General features: G+C 49.2%; 1 pseudogene; it reads right to left on the reverse strand.

Moving 5' to 3' along the window:
* Nucleotides 1–1,175: 1,175 nt before the first annotated feature.
* The window catches only part of LOC129693974 (zinc finger protein 271-like), a 42,721-nt pseudogene continuing 28,896 nt past the window's right edge, over nt 1,176–15,000 (reverse strand).

The raw sequence follows: 15,000 nt of genomic DNA on the forward strand, positions 1-15,000 counted from the left end.
AGACCTGGGTGTCATGGCACACCAGTCATTGAAAGTAGGCATGCAGGTGCAGCAGGCAGTGAAGAAAGCGAATGGTATACACAATACACAAATTTAAGTATGTTAGCATTCATAGCAAAAGGATTTGAGTATAGGTGCAGGGTTCTACCGCAGTTGGTGAGACCACACCTGGAGTATTGTGTACAGTTTTGGTCTCCTAATCTGAGGAAAGACATTCTTGCCATAGAGGGAGTACAGAGAAGGTTCACCAGACAGATTCACGGCATGGCAGGACTTTCATATGTAGAAAGACTGGATAGACTCGGCTTGTACTCGCTAGAATTTAGAAGATTTTGGGGGGATCTTATAGAAACTTACAAAATTCTTAAGGGGCTGGACAGGCTAGATGCAGGAAGTCCAGAACACGGGGTCACAGTTTAAGGATAAGGGGCAAGTCTTTTAGGACCGAGATGAGAAAAACATTTTTCACACAGAGAGTGGTGAATCTGTGGAATTCTCTGCTACAGAAGGTAGTTGAGGCCAGTTCATTGGCTATAATTAAAAGGGAGTTAGATGTGGCCCTTGTGGCTAAAGGGATCAGGGGGTATGGAGAGAAGGCAGGTAGAGGATACTGCAGGCTCGAAGGGCCGAATGGCCTACTCCTGCACCTATTTTCTATCTTTCTATGTCTAAGTTTCTATGAGTCAAGGAGAATTCATTTGAGAAGATCTGGGAAAAATGGACCGCTTATTTGAGCCATGACACCAACTAGATAAATGCCAAGCAAGATATGGGAAGATTCTGTTATATAGAACTAGATGGCATGTTTGTGCGAATATTGAAATAACTCCAGATAACTAATCAATGTAATTTTTAATTTGGTAAGTGAACCACACAAACTTATTCCAATTTTTTATTTATTTACTTTTTCTTTTTTCCCCACTATCTATTTTTTTTTAAATTTTGATTGCTGTTTCTCTTATTTTGTTTTATTTATGGTGATGATGTTGCATTGTTTTGTATATATCTCTGAAAAATCAATAAAAATTTAAGTGAAAAAAAAAAGAAAGTATTCAGGCCTCACAACTCTGTGTGAAAAAGTGTTTCCTCATCTCCGTTCAAAATGGCTTACCCCTTATTCATAAACTGTGGCCCCTGGTTCTGACCCCCCCAACTCAGCCCCCCCCCCCCGTCATCTCGGGTATTAACCTTGTGAACCTACGCTGAACCTTGTACACGCCCTCAACAGTAAGAATGTCTTTCCTCAAATTTGGAGACCAAAACTGCACACAGTACACCAGGTGAGGTCTCAGTAGGCCCTTATACAACTGCAGAAGGACCTCTTTACTCCTATACTCAACTCCTCTTGTTATAAAGGCCAATATGCCATTTGCTTTCTTCACTGCCTGCTGTACCTGCATGCATACTTTAATTGACTGATGAACAAGGACCCCAGATCCCGTTGTACTTCCCCTTTTCCCAACTTGACACTGTTTAGATAATAATCTGCCTTCCTGTTTCTGCTACCAAAGTGGATAACCTCACATTTATCCACATTAAACTGCATCTGCCATGCATCTGCCCACTCACCCAAACAGTCCAAGTCGCCCTGCATTCTCATTGCATCCTCATCACAGTTCACACTCGCCCAGCTTTGTGTTGTCTGCAAACTTGCTAATGTTACTTTGAATCTCTCCATCTAAATCATTGATGTATATTATAAATAGCTGTGGTCCCAGCACCGAGCCTTGCGGTACCCCACTAGTCACTGCTGCCATTCTGAAAGGGACCCGATAATCCCTATAAGCAGACAAAAATGCTATAGAAACTCAGCGGGTGAGGCAGCATCTATGGAGCGAAGGAAATAGGCAGCGTTTCGTGCTGAACCCCTTCTTCAGACTGATGGGAGGTTGGGGGATGGGGGGTGGGCAGGAAGAAGAAAGGAAGTGGAGCCAGTAGGGCTGAGGTGGAGCTGAGAAGGGGAGGAGAAAGTAAGGACTACCTGAAGAAGGGGAGAAAGTAAGGACTACCTGAAAAGCTCTCCCTCAGCCCACTGGCTCTTCCTCTTTCTCTCAGCGGGACAAGCAGCATCTCTGGAGTGAAAGAATGGGTGACGTTTCGGGTTGAGATTGAAGAGGGTCTCGACCTGAAACATTACCCATTCCTTCCATCATTTTGTGTCAACCTAAACAGCGCCTATCTACGTGGCGGTGTGCCAGCAGGCTGGAGGAGCAGGTAAAGGCTTGGCCACAGACAGGCAGGTGGAGGGTACCGGTGTGGACTCGCCGGTGCTCCAGCAGGTGGTCAAGGCGGGTGAAGCCCTTACCACAGGACGGGCAGGGGAAGGGTACGCCGGTGCTGTCACAGACTGGACATGTGGGTGAAACCCTTGCCATACTCACTGCACACAAAGGGTCTCTCCCTGGTGTGTATCCGCTGGTGCTCCCACAGCCCCCGTGCTCTCTTGTAACGCTTCCCGCAGTGGGAGCAGCTGCTCGCCGGCGTGGGTCCGCTGGTGCTGCCGCAACCCCCGCGAGCTGTCAAACGACTCACCACAGTACGGGCAGTCATAGGGCTGGCCACTGGTGTGCACGTGCTGGTGAGACAGGGCGTGGGAGGCCATGGCAAAGCCCTCTCCACACACTGAGCTGGGGAAGGGACGGTCGCCGGTGTGCACCCGCTGGTGGGAGCGCAGCCCGGAGGAGCGAGTGAAGCCCTTGCTGCACTGGACACAGGTGTAGGAGCGCTCGCCGGTGTGGCTGCGCTGGTGGTTCAGCAGATGATGTGACTGGGTGAAGCCCTTGCCGCACTGGGCGCAGGTGTAGGGGCGCTCGCCGGTGTGAATGCGCTGGTGGTTCAGCAGATAGGTGGAGCGGCTGAAGCCCTTGCCGCACAGGGCACAGTTGTAGAGGCGCTCGCCGGTGTGGGTGCACTGGTGCTCCAGCAGGCTATCGGAGCGGGCGAAGCCCTTGCCACAGTCGCTGCTCCCCGGTGTGGATGCGCTGGTGGGACAGCTGCCCGGTGACGTGGGTGAAGCTCTTCCCGCATTGGGCGCAGGCGTAAGGGCGCTCGCCGGTGTGGGTGCGCTGGTGCTCCAGCAGATGATGTGACTGGGTGAAGCCCTTGCCGCACTGGACACAGGTGTAGGGACGCTCGCCGGTGTGGACGCGCTGGTGCTTCAGCAGGTTGCTGTAGTGGGAGAAGTCCTTGCCGCAGTCGCTGCAGGTGTGGGGCCGCTTCCCGGTGTGTACCCGCCTGTGCACCTTCAGGTCCTGCGACGACTTGAAGCCTTTTCCGCAGTCGGAGCAGGTGAAGGGCCACTCACTGCTGTGCACCCGCCTGTGCTCCCGCAGCCGCGACATCCGGGCAAAGCTCTCGCCGCAGGTGGGGCATCCATAGGGCTTCTCGCCCGTGTGCACCTGCTGGTGCAGCTTCAGGTGTTGCGCCATCTTGAAGTCTTTGCCGCACTCCGGACAGTCGAAGGGGCGTTCTCCTGTGCGAACCCGCCGGTGGATCTCCAGAGAGCTCGGGTACTGCCAGGCCTTCCCACACACTTCACACTAATAACGCTTCTCCTTGTTGTGCCCCGCTATGTGGCCCTCCACTGAAGCTCAGCCCCTCAATGCTCAGTCCACACACCAAACAGATGGGGGGGGGGGGACTCGCCGGCACCTTGGTCGCCCTCAATGGCCGCTCACATCTCCGTCTCTCCACCCACAGCAACAGCTCCTAAACCCTGCAGAAGGGGAACACAGAGGGTCAACAAGCTGGCAAACAGGATATTACTGGCACATATTGGAAGCGTTTATGGAGGAAGAAACCATTATATAATTCAGCGCGGCACAGTGGCTGCTGCCTCACTGCCAGAGACCCGGGTTCAATCCTTACTATGTGGAGTTTGTACGTTCTCCCCTTGACCTGCGTGGGTTTTTACTCTGGGTGCTCCGGTTTCCTCCAACATTTCAAAGACGTACAGTGTTGTAGTGCTGGTGTACAGGGTGATTGCTGGTCGGCGCGGACTCCGTGGGCCGAAAGACCTGTTTCCGCGCTATATCTCTGAACTAAATTGAACCAAAGAAGGGTCTCGACCCAAAATGTCGCCCATTCATTCTCTCCAGATACTGCCTGTCTCACTGTATTATTCCAGCACTTTGTGTCTATCTTCTCCACAGATGCTGCCTGACCTGCTGAGTTAATCCAGCATTTTGTCATAGATTCATAGAGTGATACAGCGTTGGAAAGAGGCCCTTCGGCCCAAATTGTACACGCACTCCTAGATCCCTCGGCTTCACACATTCCCCCAGCGCCCCGCCATTCACAGTGAAGATCCTGCCCTGGTTTGACTTCCTAAACTGCAACACCCCCCCACCCCCAAACAATGTGACCTCCTCCCTGTGGCTCCCTGCCCCTTACCCCTGCCGCTTCCTGTTCCTTACCCCCCTTTGCTCCCTCCCACTCCTCTCCACCCTCAACAATGTGAACCTCCACCAGGCTCACTACCCCCTTCCATGGATCATTTGACCCCTCTCTCTCCCCCCAGTTCCCTGCCCCTCTTCCGTCCTCCCATTCATCCCCCTCGGGACCAAACCCACTCCCCCTTGAATCCCTCCCCCTCCCCTCACCCTTTGCTCTGTTTCCCCCTGCTACTCCCCTCCCCCCTTTTCCAACCCCAGCCTCTCACCTCTCCTCCCTGCCCCCTCCCTCTACATTCTCTCTCTCTCCATCCCTCCTCACCCTCTCCCCTTATTCCTGCCCCTCTCAGCCTCCCACTCTGATATCTCTCTCTCCTCTCTCTACTGACTCTCCCCACTCTATCTCTCTGTCTTTCACTGTCTCCCTGTCTCTTTCTCCCAGTCCACTGTGTGTTTCCCGGTGTGAGTCCGGAGACTGGACCCGCCCCCGATCCACAGCGCCGCCCCGCCCACCCTGATCCACTGGAGCGTCTCACCGTGCCCGGCCAGGTACTCACGGCTCATCCCCCCCTGGAGGACCGTTCCGGTGGACCACCACCTCGCGCGCGTGCGTGCCCGGCCGCCTGGAGACAGAGCACGGGTGGACAGAGATGGAAGCGAACGCGCAGCGCCAGGCCACAGCCTGGAAATGACGTCACGGCCGTACTGCCATCCACCAGCGGTGATGTGGGCGGTGACAGTGGCGCATGCGCAGCACCACAATGATGGATCCACCCACCCCGGTTCAATCCCCACTCCAGGGGCTGTTTTAACCATATAACCATATAACAATTACAGCACGGAAAAAGGCCATCTCGGCCCTACAAGTCCGGGCCGAACAACTTTTTCCCCTTAGTCCCACCTGCCTGCACTCATACCATAACCCTCCATTACCTTCTCATCCATATGCCTATCCAATTTATTTTTAAATGATACCAACGAACCTGCCTCCACCACTTCCACTGGAAGCTCATTCCACACCGCTACCACTCTCTGAGTAAAGAAATTCCCCCTCATGTTACCCCTAAACTTCTGTCCCTTAATTCTGAAGTCATGTCCTCTTGTTTGAATCTTCCCTATTCTCAAAGGGAAAAGCTGATCCACATCTGTTCTGTCTGTTCTCCCCATCACTTTCAGCGTACTACATCCACATCCAGAATATTAGCATTTGATAGAGGGAGAGAGGGGTTCTTGGTCATCCAAAATATTCCAAATGGAATTTAAACTGGAGGTGGTGGAGGGAGGACTTAAGCCAGAAAGGGTTTTTGGAAAGTAAGAGCTACCTTAAATTTAGTTGCAACTGGTTGGGTAACTATGGTAGGGTGAATATTATTCCATGCTTTAATTGTGCGGGGAAAGAACGAATTGCTGTACACATCTGTCTTGGTAGCTGGAATCTCAAATTGGATCGAATGCCCTCGTCTGCTCGTAATTGCTTTGGGTTTGGTGTAGGTTTTGTAATCTATGTCGAGCTGACCATTTAACATTTTGTAAAAATAGGTCAAACGGTGAGTTTCACGTCTGTCTTGGAGAGGGTTCCACCCCAGTGAATTCAGTAGTTTGGTAACACTTGCTTCTCTCTCTCTCGGTGTTAGTAACAAATCGAGCTGCCTGTCTTTGGACACGTTCGATGGAAGAAATGTGTTTATTTGTGTATGGATCCCATGTTGCAACTGCGTAGTCCAAATGAAGTCTAACGAGGGTGAAGTATAGCTGCTCTTTCACAGAAGTTGAACAATGATGAAAGTTGCACCTCAGAAAATTGTTGCTTTCACCTTGATGAGTCTGACCATTCCAACACAGATCATTCTGCAATTTGATGCCAAGATAGAAACATAGAAAATAGGTGCAGGAGTAGGCCATTCGGCCCTTCGAGCCTGCACCGCCATTCAATATGATCATGGCTGATCATCTAACTCAGTATCCTGTACCTGCCTTCCCTCCATACCCCCTGATCCCATTAGCCACAAGGGCCACATCTAACTCCCTCTTAAATATAGCCCATGAACTGGCCTCAACTACCTTCTATGGCAGAGAATTCCAGATTCACCGTAAAAAATGATTTTCTCATCTCTGTCCTAAAATACTTCCCTCTTATCCTTAAACTGTGACCCCTTGTTCTGGACTTCCCCAACATCGGGAATAATCTTGTTCAAGAAGGAACTGCAGATGCTGGAAGATCGAAGGTACACAAAATAGCTGGAGAAACTCAGCGGGTGCAGTTCTTCAGTCTGAAGAAGGGTTTCGGCCCGAAACGTCGCCTATTTCCTTCGCTCCATAGATGCTGCTGCATCCGCTGAGTTTCTCCAGCAATTTTGTGTACCTTCGGGAATAATCTTCCTGCATCTAGCCTGTCCAACCCCTTAAGAATTTTGTAAGTTTCTATAAGATCCCCCCTCAATCTTCTAAATTCAAGCGAGTACAAACATAGAAACATAGAAAATAGGTGCACGAGTAGGCCATTCGGCCCTTCGAGCCTGCACCGCCATTCAATATGATCATGGCTGATCATCCAACTCAGTATCCTGTACAAGCCGAGTGTATCCAGTCTTTCTTCATATGAAAGTCCTGCTATCCCAGGAATCAGTCTGATGATCCTTCTCTGTACTCCATCTATGGCAAGAATGTCTTTCCTCAGACTAGGAGAATTAAAACTGTACTCAATACTCCAGGTGTGGTCTCACCAAGACCCTGTACAACTGCAGTTGAACCTCCCTGCTCCTATACTCAAATCCTTTTGCTATGAATGCTAACATACCATTCGCCTTCTTCACTGCCTGCTGCACCTGCATGCCTACTTTCAATGACTGGTGTGCCATGACACCCAGGTCTCGTTGCATCTCCCCAATTACTAATCGGCCACCATTCAGATAATAGTCTACTTTCCTGTTCTGGCCACCAAAGTGGTAACCTCACATTTATCCACATTCTACTGCATCTGCCATGCATTTGGCCACTCACCCAACCTATCGAATTCACCTTGCAGCCTCCTAGCATCCTCCTCACAGCTAACACTGCCCCCCAACTTTGTGTCATCCGCAAACTTGGAGATGTTGCATCCAGATCATTAATATATATTGTAACCATATAACCATATAACAATTACAGCACGGAAACAGGCCATCTCGACCCTTCTAGTCCGTGCCGAACACATAATCTCCCCTAGTCCCATATACCTGCGCTCAGACCATAACCCTCCATTCCCTTCCCATCCATACAACTATCCAATTTATTTTTAAATGATAAAAAGGAACCTGCCTCCACCACCTTCACTGGAAGCTCATTCCACACAGCTACCACTCTCTGAGTAAAGAAGTTCCCCCTCATGTTACCCCTAAACTTCAGTCCCTTAATTCTCATGTCATGTCCCCTTGTTTGAATCTTCCCTACTCTCAGTGGGAAAAGCTTTTCCACGTCAACTCTGTCTATCCCCCTCATCATTTTAAAAACCTCTATCAAGTCCCCCCTTAACCTTCTGCGCTCCAAAGAATAAACCCCTAACTTGTTCAACCTTTCTCTGTAACTTAGTTGCTGAAACCCAGGCAACATTCTAGTAAATCTCCTCTGTACTCTCTCTATTTTGTTGACATCCTTCCTAATAATTAGGCGACCAAAATTGTACACCATACTCCAGAATTGGCCTCACTAATGCCTTGTACAATTTTAACATTACATCCCAACTTCTATACTCAATGCTCTGATTTATAAAGGCCAGCACACCAAAAGCTTTCTTTACCACCCTATCTACATGAGATTCCACTTTCAGGGAACTGTGCACAGTTATTCCCAGATCCCTCTGTTCACCTACATTCTTCAATTCCCTACCATTTACCATGTACGTCCTATTTTGATTTGTCCTGCCAAGATGTAGCACCTCACACTTATCAGCATTAAACTCCATCTGCCATCTTTCAGCCCACTCTTCCAACTGGCATAAATCTCTCTGTAAATAGCTGGTGTCCCAGCACTGAGCCTTGCAGTACCCCACTAGTCACTGCCTGCCATTCTGAAAAGGACCCGTTTACTCCTACTCTTTGCTTCCTGTCTGCCAGCCAGTTCTCTATCCACATCAATACTGAACCCCCAATACCGTGTGCTTTAAGTTTGCTTTATAATCTCTTATGTGGGACCATGTCGAAAGCCTTCTGAAAGTCCAGATATAACACATCCACTGGTTCTCCCTTATCCACTCTATTAGTCTATTAGTCCACTCTACATCCTCAATAAATTTTAAGAGATTCATCAGACATGATTTATCTTTCATAAATCCATGCTGACTTTGTCCAATGAATTCACCACTTTCCAAATGTGCTGTTATCGGATCTTTAATAACTGACTCCAGCATTTTCCCCACTACCGATATTAGACTAACTGGCCTGTAATTCCCTGTTTTCTCCCTCCCTCCCTTTTTAAAAAGTGGGGTTACATTAGCTACCCTCCAATCCTCAGGAACTACTCCAGAATCTAAAGCGTTTTGAAAAATTATCACTAATGCATCCACTATTTCTGTGGCTACTTCCTTAAGTACTCTGGGATGCAACTTATCTGGCCCTGGGGATTTATCGGCCTTTAATCCATTCAAGTTACCTAACACCACTTCCCGGCTAACCTGGATTTCACTCAGTTCCTCCATCTCATTTGACCCCCGGTCCCTTGCTATTTCCGGCAGATTATTTATGTCTTCCTTAGTGAAGACAGAACCAAAGTAGTTATTTAATTGGTACAGGTGCACAACCTTTTATCCGAAGTTCCAAATAACGAAAACCTCCGAATAGCGACATTTTTTCAGTCCTTGAAGAAAGGTCCTTGAAAACGTTCACCGAGGGCGGCCCGCAGAGGTGACAGCGGAACCTCCGACGGTCCTCGAAGAAAGGGGAACTAAATCCCCATTCATAAAAGAGAAGGTGAGGGTATATTGCGCGAGAGGGTTAATAATTGACAGTCTTCTGCTGCCTGCCCGCTGAGTTACTCAGGGGGCAGGCAGCAGCAAATTGTCGCTCCCTTCAGTTTCACCCCACCTACACCCCTCTGCTTCCCGGCCATGTGTGTGACCCCTTCCCTCCCCTCTCCAGCTCCCCGCCCATTGCACCGGCGCGGGGGTTTTGCACTGTCTTCACGTCGGAGCTAGTGCCAGTCACCGGAGACGTCAGGACCAACGGGACACCGGCCCCCAGGCCCACTGCAAGCACGGAGATCCCAGAGACCCACAGCCAGCAGCAGCCCAGCCCCGCTCCAATTCCAGAGGAGCACGCTCCCCGTAGGGACCGAAGCTGATGGTGTGCAAGGTGCGTCTTGGTCTTGAGGTTGCGGATGAGGGGGCGTAGCTCGGGCTGTGACGTCTCCGGCCACCCCCCTGTACAGAAGCTGAGACTGGGAACTGTGGAGTTGTTTGCAGTTGCAGAGGGAGGGGGTAAGGGCGGTACAGTTCCCAGTCTCAGCTCCATTCCAGGGGGGTGACCGGAGACGTCAGGACCAACGGGACACCGACTGCAAGCACGGAGATCCCAGAGACTCACAGCCAGCAGCAACTCTAGCCCAGCCCCGCTCCAACTCCAGAGGAACCCGGGTTGCGGATGAGGGGGCGCAGCTCGGGCTGTGGGCGAACTGCCACTTGTCGCCGTAGCGGCGCATCGGGGAGCGGGTTCCTGTTGGTCCTGACGTCTCCGGCCATCCCCCTGGACAGGAGCTGAGAGACGTCAGGACCACCAGAAGCCGCTCCCCGATGCGCCGCTACAGCGACAAGTGGCAGTTCGCCCACAGCCCGAGCTGCGCCCCCTCATCGGGACACCGACCCCCAGGCCCACTGCAAGCACGGAGATCCCAGAGACTCACAGCCAGCAACAACTCTAGCCCAGCCCCGCTCCAACTCCAGAGGAACCCGGGTTGCGGATGAGGGGGCGCAGCTCGGGCTGTGGGCGAACTGCCACTTGTCGCCGTAGCGGCCCATCGGGGAGCGGATTCCTCTGGAGTTGGAGGGACAGGGAGATACAGCGGCTTTTGAGAATGGTGGGCAATCACTTCCAAAGTTCTGCCCACACAGTCAGTACACCTCTCCTACACTTGTCTCCCGCACTAAGATTATCTCGCAGAGAATGATCCCAGCCTAACCCTCCCTATTCTCTCCTATTCTGCAAGAAAAAACTACATTGAAGACTCAAACTCGCGATCGAGTAACTGCCGGGATCGAGGCGCAAACTCGCGACCTTGCGGATATGAACCGAGCACTCTACCACTGAGCCAGCCGTTAAAATCTACGCTAAAAATCTTCCATTCCGAAAGCCGTAAAATTCTGAATTACGAAAAGTGTCTGGTCCCAAGGCTTTCGGATAAGAGGTTGTGCACCTGTAGTTATCTGTCATGTCCTTGTTCCCCTTGGTATCATTTAAAAATAAATTGGATAGGCATATGCATGAGAAGGGAATGGTATGAGTGCAGGCAGGTGGGAGTAAGGGTAAAAAGTTGTTCGGCCCGGACTTGTAGGGCCGAGATTGTAGGGCCGAGATGGCCTGTTTCCGTGCTGTAATTGTTATATGGTTATATGTTATATTATATGATCAATTCGCCTGTTTCTGACTGCAAGGGACCAACATTTGTTTTAACTAATCTTTCCCTCTTCACATATCTAAAAACCTTTGCAGTCAGTTTTTATGTTCCCTGCCAGTTTTCTTTCATAATCTATTTTCCCTTTCCTAATTAAGCCCTTTGTCTTCCTCTGCTGGACTCTGAATTTCTCCCAGTCCCCTGGTAGGCTGCTTTTTCTGGCTAATTTGTATGCTTCATCTTTTGTTTTGATACTATCCCTGATTTCTCTTGTTATCCACGGATGCACTACCTTCCTTGATTTATTATTTTGCCAAACTGGGATTAACAATTGTTGTAGTTCATCCATGCGGTCTTTAAATGCCTTCCATTGCATATCCACCGTCAACCCTTTAAGAATCAATTGCCAGTCTATCTTAGCCAATTCACGTCTCATACCGTCAAAGTCACCTTTCTTCTTGGTTTCTTGGTCCTCCAAAATATTCCAAATGGAATTTAAACTGGAGGTGGTGATGCCAGAAAGGGTTATTGGGAGGAGAGAGTTACTTTAAATTTAGTTGCATCTGGTTGGGTATCTATAGTTGGGTGGAGATTATTCCATGCTTTAATTGTGCGGGGGAAGAACGAATTGCTGTATACATATATGTCTTTGTAGCTGGGATCACAAATTGGATCGAATGCCCTCGTCTGCTCCTAATTGGTTTGGGTTTGGTGTAGGTCTTGTAGTCTATGTCGAGCTGAACATTTAACATTTTGTGAAAACAGGTCAAACGGTGAGTTTCACGTCTGTCTTGGAGAGGGTTCCGCCCCAGAGATTGAGATCCTTTTGGAGAGCATCTTCATCATCAGCTGACTTAATTGGACGGTACCGCAAACAATCATCAGCGAAAAGTCTGGTCGTACTTGCGACTTTTTCATGGATGTCATTTATGTAAAGCAAAAATAGGTGTGGGCCAAGTACTGTGCCCTGAGGTGTACCACTCAACACTGGATGCCAATTGGAGCTCATTCCGTTCACACACACACGCTGAATACGTTTTGTCAGGAAACTGGAAATCCATCGTTTCGTGTTGGAACGAATACCATAGAAGTCAAGCTTCCGAAGCAGTCTCTGGTGTGGGATGACATCAAATGCTTTAGAAAGGTCCAGCACAACTAAATCCGTGATGACGTTACTATCAAGGTGCTTGGCCAGGTCATTTGTCGTCAGGATAAGCTGAGACTCGCATGATCTATGCCACCTAAATGCATGTTGGTTGTCAGCAAGAATGTTATGTTTGCTCACGTGTCGCATCAGATTACTATCAATTAAATGCTCCAGCAATTTGCAGCAAGTACTTGTTAATGAAACAGGATGATAATTCGCTGGGTTGGTGGTTGAACCCTTCTTAAAAAGAGGAGTGATGTTACCCTTCCTCCAATCCAGCGGAACATCACCTGAGTCAAGCGATTGTCGGAAAATGAACTGCAAAATTGGAGCCAGTTCTTCGGCTGCGATCTTGAGGGCTTGATTCTGTATCTGATCTGGTCCAATTGCTTTTGTGGTATTGATGTTGAGCAATAACCTCTTGACACCTTCAACCTCAATTTTAATAGCAGGCATATCAGCATACGGGCTGGAAATGATGAAGGCTCAACATCTTCCCGGGTGAAAACATGTTGAAATTGGTTTGCAAGAGCTTCTGCTTTCGCCTGGTCCTCAGTGATCAGACAGTTGTTCACTTCAAGCATCTGGACACCAGTGTTGTCTGTCCGTCTGGATTTCACATTTCTCCAAAAAGCCTTGGGTTGCTCTCCCCCAAGAATAGAAGAAACAAGTTGTCTATGAGCACTCCTAATTGCACGATCGACTTGCTTTCGCACTCTAGTAAAAAAAGGTGAAGAAACACATCTGCACCTTCCTCCCTCGGAACATGGACCCGTTGCAGTTTGCATACCGTCCGAACAGATCCACGGACGATGCGGTCTCCCAGGTCTTGCACACCGCTCTCTCCCATCTGGACAGCCAGAAGGGGGGCTACGTAAGGATGCTGTTCATAGACTACAGTTCAGCCTTCAACACGATAGTCCCCACCAGACTGGCCGGGAAGCTAATGGAAGTGGGGCTCAACACCTCCCTGTGTGCCTGGGTCCTGGACTTTCTCACCGCCAGGCCCCAGGTAGTCAAGATGGGAGGGAATACATCGGAGTCCCTCACCCTGAGCACAGGATCGCCCCAGGGTTGCGTCCTCAGCCCCCTATTATACTCCCTGTACACACATGACTGTGTGGCTAGGTTCAGCTCCAATTCAATAATTAAGTTTGCTGATGACACTGTGGTGGTGGGCCTGATCTCAGACAACGATGAGAAGGCCTACCAGGAGGAGGTGGCTGGTCTAGCACTCTGGTGCCAGGAGAACAGCCTCCTCTTGAACATCAAAAAAACGAAGGAGCTGATCATGGACTTTAGGAGGGCACATCATCCGAGGACGTACACTCCATTGAGGATAAATGGGGATCCTGTGGATAGGGTGAACTGTTTTAAATATCTGGGAGTCCACATCTCTGAGGATATGACATGGGCATCACACGCCTCAGCACTCGTGAGTAAGGCAAGGCAGCGCCTTTACCACCTCAGGCAATTGAGGAAATTCAGAGTGTCTCCGAGGATCCTCCAGTGCTTCTACGCAGCGGCGGTGGAAAGCATCATGTCCGGGAACATTACCATCTGGTTTGGGAATTGCTCTGCCAAGGACAAGAAGGCTCTGCAGAGAGTAGTGCGTTTGGCCGAACGCACTATGGGAACTTCACTCACCCCCCTGCAGGAACTATACAACAGGAGGTGCAACTCCAGAGCAAATAAAATCATGGGAGACCCCTTCCACCCCTGCAACGGACTGTTCCAGCTGCTACGGTCAGGCAAACGCCTCCGTTGCCATCCGGTGAGAACGGAGAGGTTGAGAAGGAGTTTCTTCCCAGAGGCAATTCGGACTGTAAACGCCTATCTCACCAGGGACTAACTCTACAGAACGTTTTTCCTTCCACTATTTATTATGTAAAAGAATATGTGTGTTATGATTGTGTTTATAATTTGTTTGGTTGTTTTGTTGTTTGGCTTTTGCACAAAAGTCCGCGAGCATTGCCACTTTCATTTCACTTCACATCTCGTATGTGTATGTGACAAATAAACTTGACTTGACTTGACTTGGCCCAGTCCAGTTTTGTACCTCTTTTTTTGGCACGGATATAGAACTTCTCTTTCTTACTGCAGAGACGTTTCAGTTTTGCCGAAAACCAAGGAGGACGCATACGGCCCTTAATGAGTTATTGAGGAACATGATTTGTAACAATATTATTTAAGGAGTTTCTCAGCCACACCCAGTTGTCATTTACGGATCTTTTATCTGGTTGCAGGTTGAAGAAATCATTTCCCAGTTTTTTTGCTAAGACTTTAAATTCCTCTCTGTTCAATTTTTTCCAGAGGGAAATTTTACGCGGTGGTTTTGAAGGAGCTTTAAGCTTTAAGTGCAGTTTTTCTTGGATAATATAATGATCACTAATTCCAGCACACGATGAAACTTCCGAATTTAAATCTGGGTGTGAAGTTAACAATAAATCTAAAGTATTTTTGGTGCCACTTGTCTCATCACGCCTGGTAGGGAAAGTGACTTTTTGGGACAGGTGATTTTCCAGAGTAAGGTCAGCTAGTGCTTCCTGGAGAGCCCCTTTTGGTTCGCTTTGTATACCATTAGACCAATCTATACCCGGGACATTGAAATCGCCCCCCAGGATGATAAGTGACGAGGCGTTAATTTTGGAGGTGTTTGATCCAAGATCTAAAAGAGGCTCCGTTTTCATGTCAGGTGGTCGGTAAAAGTTTCCGATCTGTAACGACTGACCCTCAAGTGTAGCTTGACATCAGATTTGCTCAGAGTCGCTAAGTCTGTTCTTTCAAAACAAGGAATGGCATTGTTAACTCCGATGAAGACACCGCCTCCATGCGTGTTTCTGTCCTTTCTAACAATTTGGAGGTGAGGAGGGAAAATCTCAG

The sequence above is a fragment of the Leucoraja erinacea genome, unplaced genomic scaffold (genome assembly GCF_028641065.1).
Source record: "Leucoraja erinacea ecotype New England unplaced genomic scaffold, Leri_hhj_1 Leri_512S, whole genome shotgun sequence".
NCBI classification, from domain to species: domain Eukaryota; kingdom Metazoa; phylum Chordata; class Chondrichthyes; order Rajiformes; family Rajidae; genus Leucoraja; species Leucoraja erinaceus.